This window comes from Vicugna pacos, unplaced genomic scaffold (genome assembly GCF_048564905.1).
Source record: "Vicugna pacos unplaced genomic scaffold, VicPac4 scaffold_19, whole genome shotgun sequence".
Taxonomy (NCBI): Eukaryota; Metazoa; Chordata; class Mammalia; order Artiodactyla; family Camelidae; genus Vicugna; species Vicugna pacos.
The window spans coordinates 55638769-55647784 of record NW_027328740.1 but is presented as its reverse complement, the minus strand read 5'-3'; the positions used below and the strand labels follow the sequence as shown (position 1 = coordinate 55647784).

General features: G+C 49.3%; 1 non-coding gene across 1 annotated transcript; it reads left to right on the top strand.

Moving 5' to 3' along the window:
- The first annotated feature begins 6461 nt into the window (after nt 1–6461).
- LOC140693621 (U6 spliceosomal RNA) lies at nt 6462–6570 on the top strand. The gene has a single exon (XR_012069371.1). It is a non-coding gene; the product is annotated as a U6 spliceosomal RNA (small nuclear RNA).
- Nucleotides 6571–9016: the final 2446 nt, after the last annotated feature.

Genomic DNA, 9016 nt, shown 5'->3' with positions numbered 1-9016 from the left:
TTCCTCCCACTGGCCGTCCAGCTCCATTTTGGATGACTGAATCCTGGTTCACCTCATTTGGCTGTTTTGTTTTGTTTCGTTGTGTTTGTTCTTGTTTTTGTTTTTTGATTAATAGACTTTATTTCCTAGAGCAGTTTCAGGCTCACAGCAGAATTGAGCAGAAAATACAGAGAGTTCTCACACAGCCCTCCCCACCCACACATATATCCTCCCCTCCCCTCAACATCCCTCATCAGTGTGGCCTATTTGGTCAAACTGGTGGTCCGACATGGACACGCTATTATCAATCAAAGTCCATAGTTTACATGACGGTTCACTCTTGATGTCGTACGTTCTATGGGTTTTGACAAATGCATAATGACATGTAGCCACCACTATGGTATCCGACGGAATAATTTCATCGCCTTAAAAAAATCCCACACGCTGTATCTGTTCATTCCTCCTTCCCTCCCTCTCCCCAAACCCCTGGATACCACGATCTTTTTATTGTTTCTAGAGCTTTGCCTTTTCCAGGATGTCCTTTGGTTGGAATTGTCCAGTTGGTAACATTTTCAGACCGGTTTCTTCGATTTAGTAAGATGTCTTCTAAGTTTCTTCCATGTCTTTCATGTCTTGATAGCTAATTTCCTTGTCTTTCTTTCTTTTTTATTCATTTATTTATTTTTTAATTTTTTACTGCACACATATTTTTTAATTTACATATACGTACTGTTCATTGTTTCCAGGAAGGTTTAGCGCTTTAGCTTTTTAAACTTACCTAGTTATCAAAGGAATAAAGCCAACCGCAAAATAAGAATGAATTCAAAAAGATACACACACCCTGCTATTAACAGCAACATCATTTATAATGGCCAAGATACGGAAGCATCCTAAGTGCACATCAATATTTGAATAGATAAAGAAGAGGGGACACACACACACACACACACACACACACATATACACACACGGAATGGAATACAATTCACCCGTAAGAAAGGAGGATATTTTGCCATTTGTGGCCTTTCCTTTCCTTTTTTTTTTTTTTTTTTCCCCTCCTCCACTTTAAAAATCAGAATTTTATAACTGGGATAAACACTTCCATTGCGTCAAAAACAGTAAAATGCCTAGAAATAAACTTAATCGAGGAGGTTACCTATACTCCAGAATCTGAAATGACACAAAGAAATGGAAAGCTGTCTTGTGCTCTTGCATTGGCAGAATCAATACTATCAAAATGGCCACACTACCCAAAGTAATCCGCAGGTTCCATGCAACCCCTGTCAAAATACTCACGACATTCCTCACAGAACTAGAACAAACAATTTCAAAATTTATAAGGAACAACGGAAGACCCTAAACAGGCAAAGCCATCTTTTGTAGGTCTCCTCTCTCTCTCTCTCTCTCCCTCTCTCTCTCTCTCTTTCTCTCTCTCTCCCCCCTCCCTCCCTCCCTCCCTCCCTTTCTCTGTCATCTTTTTGTTCTCTTTTCTTAGGGTTTGATGACTTGAGACGATCCTTTAACATTCCTTGTAAAGCCGGCTTGATGGTGCTGAAATCTTGTCGCTTTCGTTTATCTGTGAAGCTTTTGATTTCTCCCTCAAATCTGAACGAGAGCCTTGCTGAATAGAGTATTCTTGGCTGTCAGTTTTCCCCTTTCATCACTTTCAATATGTTGTGCCACCCACTTCTGGCCTGTAGAGTTTCTGCTGAAAAATCAGCTGATAACCTTACGGGAGTTCCCTTGTATGTTATTTGTTGCTTTTCTCTCGCTCATTTTAATATTTTCTCCTTACCCTTAATTTTGGTCAATTTGATGATGATGTGTCTCGGTGTGTTCCCGTATGGTACTCTCGGCACTTCCACCTCATTTGGTTATTTAAAGGATCTTCAGTCTGTTCAATTCATAGGAGAGAACTTCCACACGTATTTCTTCTCAGTTTTATGAAACAAAGAAGGACCCAGAAAACTGGCAAAACATAAATGCTCTTCTATTGGGTTGAGCAAAGACAGGCCCTGGCCGGGGAGGGGGGGGTGCTGGAGGGTCGGGGGGGGCGGTGTAGAGAAGGATATAGATCAGCGTTAGAGTGCCTGCTTAGCATGCATGATGTCCTGGGTTCAAACCCCAGAACCACCATTAAAATAAATAAATTACCTAATCAAACCCATGCCCCTCCCCCCCAAAATAGAAGGAGAAAAGAGTGAGAGACAGAGACAGAGACAGAGACAGACCATCGGGAAAAGTAGCTGCACTAATACTTCCAAGAAACAGGACAACATAAAGATAATGGAAGAAATGCTGGATAGTGAACAGCCACGGGTGGTTGGCACAGACCCATAGCTTCTGGGGTCACTAAAGAAAAAGAATATGAGAATCATACGGATCAGGAGATTGGGTCTGAATTTTGTGCCGTTTGACTTGTGCCAGTTACAAACGTCATGCACAAGGAAGATGACAGGCTACTTTATTGTCTGAAATGAGATACTTGAAAGTGAAAAGAGGTGCTATACAATCGTGCCTGGACTGGGATTTTTCTAAGGGAGCCCAAATCCTTTACAATATATATCATGTTTTCAAAAATGAATATCATTCCTGGACAACACTTCAGCAATTTTTTTCTGTGTTATCAGTAAACATTTTTAAAAACATCAGTAATAAAGGAAGAGGGAGAGAGAAAGAGAGAGAGAGAGAACAGGAGTAACTATACGCGCGCGTGCGTGCATGCGTGTGTGTGTGCGTGTGTGTGTGTGTGTGTGCGTGTGCGTGTGCGTGTGCGTGTGCGTGTGTGTGTGTGTGTGTGTGTGTGTGTTGAGGTGGGGGCCTAAAAGAGGATGAGGATTCTTTTCATCGAGGTCTGTTTGTACAGAATTCTCTCCTTCTCCGCTTTACACTGTGAAGGAAAAGCCCAGATGGGCTAACAAGCTAAGTCACAAATCTAAGTGTAACAAGTGTCGGATTCCTGATCTGAGGTCTGCTGGGCTAACTCGTAAATCTAAATTAATAAGTGTCGGTTTGCTGATTCCCTATTCATGCTTTGCTAGCCAGCTGGATTTTCAAAGAGACATATCTGGCCTTGAAATGTCGGTTTGCCGCCTCACTGCCTCTACTCTTGTGATAATGTTGTTGCTAAAGCTATCGCGTGCCTATTGGCCGAATACCCCAAGCTTGTACTTAACCCTATAAAACCTCACGTGCACGTCTTGGGGGTGCTCAGGGCTTAGGAGCAGAAGCCCCTCTGAGCCCGCCGGCGTAAGAAATCTGAGTACTCCAACCCTCCGAGTGGTGCTTGTTTCTTGGCTGGCCTGTCATTTCCAAAACAGCACCATTGACACTAAGAACGTCACTCTCGTTCCGGCATAAAGAAGACATCTGGGGAGGGTGGGGTCGGGGGTGGGGTGTAGATCTACGTTATGTCCTGATTCCAGGAAGGAAAGGGGCCAGGGTCAGCGTGCCCTTCTTTCTGGGGTATCTGTCTGTTCGCTTTTGGTGTTCGGCTGGTTTGGTTATTTCGGCTTTCTGTTTGGTTCCTTTCACAGATCCAGTGGCTCAAAGCAGCATTCTGATTTTCTTTTCTCCTGGGGTTTGGCTTTTGATAGGTAGAGGGACAGGGCCCACGCAGGGGTGGGGGTGGGGGTGGGGGTGGGGGTCACTGCGGCAGAGAAAGGGAGGCGGCTATGGTGAAATCATCGAGCTGAGGGGATTTCTACGAGAGGGACTCTCCGAAGTGAATGGGGTCCAAGGAGATCATCAGGGTTTCTGTGTGCTCGGTTGGTTTTGTTCGTGCGTGTGTTTGTTTTTTCTGGACGAGGCCAAAGAACTCCTCGGGTGGAGGTGCGTGTCCGAAGGGTCTGACAGGATGGGAGGATGCGGGGCGAGTCAGTCCATGTGCCCAGAAAGAGAGAGAACCTGTCATAGCTGAGACTCAGGCCTTTTTTGGACCTAGGCCCAGAGAGCAGTTCGGCTCCGAGCATTCACGGAGAAGTTCGTCGCCACCTCAGTCGTGTCCCCCACCCCCGCCCTCCCCCGCGCCTCGGCCCCCAGTGAAGGAGGAATCATGAAGTGGCCGCACTTAGGCTAAGCCAATTTTTGGCTTTATGCTTACTGCTTGCTTTTAGAACGATCAGCAAACTCGACTGACCAGACACCGCTCCCAGCCCCAGGCCCACTGTTCAAAGCAGCTAAAGTTGTCGATTCTAACTGTTTGATTGGACCTTCCTCTGATCGTTCAAATTGACAATCATGTTTGACGTCTGAGTCTTGCCCCAGGAAGGGAGTCACGGGAGGATAAGCTCAGGAGAACGACCAGCCCCCTCCCACCCCCCCACCCCGAGTTCCTCCGTGGCGCTGGTGCCGCCGGGTGAGTCTGACCAGAGAAAGAAGGTCACGGGCTGATGACCTACTAGACCACCAGGAGGTCCCATGTTACCAGACACTCATCCAGATTTAGGAGGAAGTTTTATCAGAGACCTTTGTTGATCATGAGCACCTTTTATACTCCCGCCTGTTGTGATTCCCTTTCATGCTCCAACCTGTTCGTCCACAGAAGCATGAAACCCCAACCCCAAGACGGGTTCACAGTTTGGAAGGCACTAGCCTGCTGTGAGTCCCCTTTGCCCAGCAAAGCAATCAAGCTGCCTCTTTTCTTCTAAACTCTAAGACCCTGTCTCTGGGTTATTTGGCTCGTCAGGGACGGGGTTGGGGAGGGCGATCTTTCGGCAACACCCGCACAAGTTTCCCTGAGTGGCAGGAACCAGCGTGGCCCTCAGGCCTCAGCCCCGCAGGCAGGCAGGCAGGCAGGCAGGCAGGCAGGCAGGCAGGCAGGCAGGCAGAGCTGGAGCGACCGTTGGTCCCGCCCCCGCCCGCGCACCTCCCCCCCCGCCCCCCGCCGCTGCTTCCGCCGCCGCCGCCGCCGCCGCCACCGCCGCCGCCACTGCCGCCGCCGCCCAGGCCTCCTCCACCGATCGGTCCCAAATCGGGTCCTAAATCGACTGGACTGTCTCCTGGAAGCGGGGGCGGGGACGTCAGGAGGATCCATTCGGCAGGGCCTCGTTCAATCGCTTCATTCAAATGCAGAAAGCTCTGTGCTCAGGTCAGAGCCTTTGACTTGGCCTCCGGCTCCTCTCCGTTGAACGGCTTTTGTTTTTTGGTTTCAATTTCCCCACCCTTAGGCCACCCCGTCCCAACTGCACGGAGGGAGGCGGGAGGGAGGGGGGAGAATCTCGCCTGGTCTCAGGCCAAAGGAGTCCCCTCCTTTTCCTAACCTGGGTAAACCCCACTAAACCGTTTGAGAATCATGGAAGGGCATGGAAGCAGACCTCTGACTTGATAGATTCCTCTGGGATGGGAGACTTTAAAAAAAAAAAAAATTCTTTTTCCCCTGCTTCCAGGGAGGCAGAAAGGAGGGACAGAGTGTTCCTCTTGCCTCGGGCAGTTCTTTCTTTGTTTGTTTCTTTCTTTTGTTAAATCATGCTTTTTTTTTTTTTTCCTTTTTTTCCTTCCAGTTTTATTGAGACACAGTTGACATACAGCAGTGTATACTTTGGGGGGCGGGCGGGGAGAGGAATTCGATTTTATGCATTTATTTTTGACCGGAGGTACTGGGGATTTAACCCAAGACCTTGTGCTTGCTTGCTAAGCACACACTCTACCACTGACCTATACCCTCCCCCTTGGCCACTTGTGAAGTCCCTTTCATTCAGCATAATCCATCGGGCACTTGCATTTTGGGGCAGCCTACTCTGGACCCCAACATTTCCCTATTCTGTAACTTCCCTGGAAGTTTTACACATTAAAAGCTGGGCTGTTGACTGTGCGTGTGCGTGTGCGTCCGTGCGTGCGTGCGTGCGTGCGGTCTGGGGGCAGGAGGGAGGGAATGGTTTCCTAGGGGGCCTGCGTTTCATGGACCCAGTTTCTTAGTTCTGAGAACAGGTCTGTTCAAGGAAACAGTTGTAGTATCTCGTCTCAGGAGGCGGTGGTGTCGATGGGCTTCTGAAGCTAGGCCTAGGGAGCAAGCAGTCAGGTATCGCCTAAGAGGCACTTGTGTGGACAACCAAAGTACAGCACAAAGGTGAATCGTCGGAGCAGATGAGAAACCAGATTCAGGGCCGGGAGTAGGGGGTCAGTCTGGTAGGAGATTTCCACACATCGGGGTCATCGAAACGGCTCGAGCAGTTTGAAATGCCTCTGATGATGTCCTGGGGTGTTCGGCTCAACTCTCTGAGCGGCTCCCCCGAAAACAGGCCCGAGGATGGTTTCCACAGGAGCTGTTGTGGCCATTTCTCTGACGTTTACCTCCCGTTGTCCAGCTTCCGTCTGCAGGGCTTCAGGAGACGGAGCGTTTTCGTACTCAATGATGCCAAGGCAAAAGGGTGAGAGAAAATGGGAAACATTCGTGGAGAGGGTCCTAGGCAGATAGTGGAGGCAACTAGAAGACCTTCAGTCTCCGGGCTGGCTTTCAGGTTGAGACAAAAACCCTAAGGAAAGCGCTTGCTGCCACAGCACATAGACTAACATGGGAACCATCCAGAGAAGATCAGCACGGCCCCTGAACGTGGATGACACACGCCCATGCGTGAAGCGTTCCATAGTTTTAGTGAAGTCAGTCACCCAGGGAAAGACAGATATCCTATGCCATCACTTCTAGGTGGGATCTGAAAGTAAGTCAAGACACCCATCCATACATAAATAACTCCATTTTAAAAAGACTCCGAGGAACCTATTTACAAAACAGAAACAGACTGGACTCGCAGACATGGAAAAGAAACCGATGGTTAACACAGGGGACAGGGTAGGGTGGAGGAACGGGGTAAGGCGGAGGGATAAATCAGGAGTTTGGGATTAGCAGATATAAACCACCCTATACAAACTAGGTACACAAGTAGGTCCTACTGTCTAGCACAGGGAACTATGTTCAATAGCTTGTAATAACCTATCCTGAAAAAGTATACGTGTGTGTGTGTGTGTGTGTGTGTGTGTGTGTGTGAATAAGTGAATCACTATGCCGTACGTCATAAATGAACACAACATTGTAAGTCAACTATACTTCCATTGACAGAGAGTTCCTACAATAAGCAGGCAGACAGACCGACAGACCGTCAGACAGACAGGCAGGCAGGCAGACAGACAGACAGACAGACAGACACACACACACACACACACACACACACACACACACACACACACACACTGTCTGTCTGTCTGTCTGTCTGTCTGTCTGTCTCTCTCTCTCTCTCTTTCTCTGTCTGTCTGTCTATCTGTCTGTCTCTCTTCTAAGGGTGGAGAAGAGTTTGCTGAGCTATTTCGGGGGCCCGCTCATCCTAGTTCCTATCTCCAAGTTGGTTCAAAGTCCAAAAGGCCGTCAAGCACTTAGTCAGATAGGTCCCTCGAAGAATACCTCCCACATCACGATGACAGACTTCTTAGGCCAGCCGAGAAGGTCCTTCAGTTCTGTGCCCATCTTGGCTCTAAGTTGATGTCAGTCCTCCAGGATCCAAGAAAGCCACGTTGGAAAACAAGTGGTGATTTTGATGGGACAGAAGATCAGTCATTTGGGGGGCGAAGGGTGGGGTAGGGAGAGATACCAGCCTGTCTGTCTGTTTTCATCCAGTGTGGGAGCCTTCCCAAAGAGATAACTCGAGAAGAGAGAAACGGGGAGTTGACAAAGAACACGTGCGGTGGCGTGCCCTCCCCCCACCCCAGGAGAAGGCCAAGCCAGAAGTCCCTCCGGATGGCGGGCTCTGGACTCCGGCTTCCAGGGGAAGCGATATTTTTTCCTCCCCATTTCAGGCCCGGAAGAAGAGGGAGAGGCAGAGTGTCCTTCTCGGGCATCCGTTGTTTCTGAAGCACGCTTGTTGCCGAAAGATCGGCCCCCGTCCCCGATGAGCCCAAGAATCCAGAGACGAGGCCTTGGAGCTTAGAAGAAAAGAGGTCATTTTATCGCTCTGCCGGGCAAAGGGGATTCACAGCAGGCTAGCGTCTTCAAAACTGTGTACCCACCTTGGGGATGGAGTGGGTGGGGTGGTTCTAGAGCCATAGCTCAAACAATCAAGCATCGATCACCATCCACAGAATCGTTTTCTCATCAGAAGACTCAGCATGGTGTCACGATGCCTCCCAGGTGACCCATTCTATAGAGGCTGGCGGTTAGATCTCATTATCTCATAAGCACTCAAGGTGTGGCCTTCTTGGTCACTCAGGCTATTTTGTCAGGTCAGTAGTCCCGTGACCGACCGACCTTCTCCTCGGAGAAGGACTCAGAGACCCAGCACGATGATGACTTGCAATGACTGAAATACAGTAGAAACAGTAAGATCGATAGCTTCCAGTTTCAACAACGGGCCTGGAACCGTGAGCAGCAACCGGTCAGTCAGAAGAGTCGACCGTTTTAAGGGCGAGCATAAGAAACCGAATGACACCCCCCCCCAAGCAAATGAATGAATGAATGACCTAATGATCCTCCCCTCCTCTCCCCCCCCCCCCGCCCAAAAACGAAGCAATCCGTTAGCCTAATTCCGGCCATTTTATTCATCCTCCTTCACCCTGAAGCCCCAGTCAGCCACGTGCCACAGTGGTCTGTTTTCTGGTTTCCTCCACCACCCCAACCCCCACCAACGACCACCCCGCCAACATCCCCCCATGCCCAACCACCACCCCAAGCGCGGGACTGGACGGGGGTGCTGGGGGCTGAGGGGGTGGCGATGGCGGCTTGAGGTGAGGGTGGGGAGTGTTCCGCCCAGATCGTATAGGAAGCTCAAACACAGCTGCAGTACGAGACGAGATGGTAGATTTCTGTGAGTCCTCCCTCCTCTTAAAATCCTTCCTAAGGAGGAGACAGACAGAAAGAGAAACATCACCCTCACTCCCAACGCCTCCTGTGCCCTCGTTGCACCCCAAAACAACAACAAGAAAAACAAAAACAAACACAACCACAAATAACTCGCTGTCCCTGGGGAAGAAGGTTTCGATGGCATGGGGATATCATTCTAAACTTCATTCCCTCTTCATCACATTTCATGGAAACCGATTGCAATCTATGAGG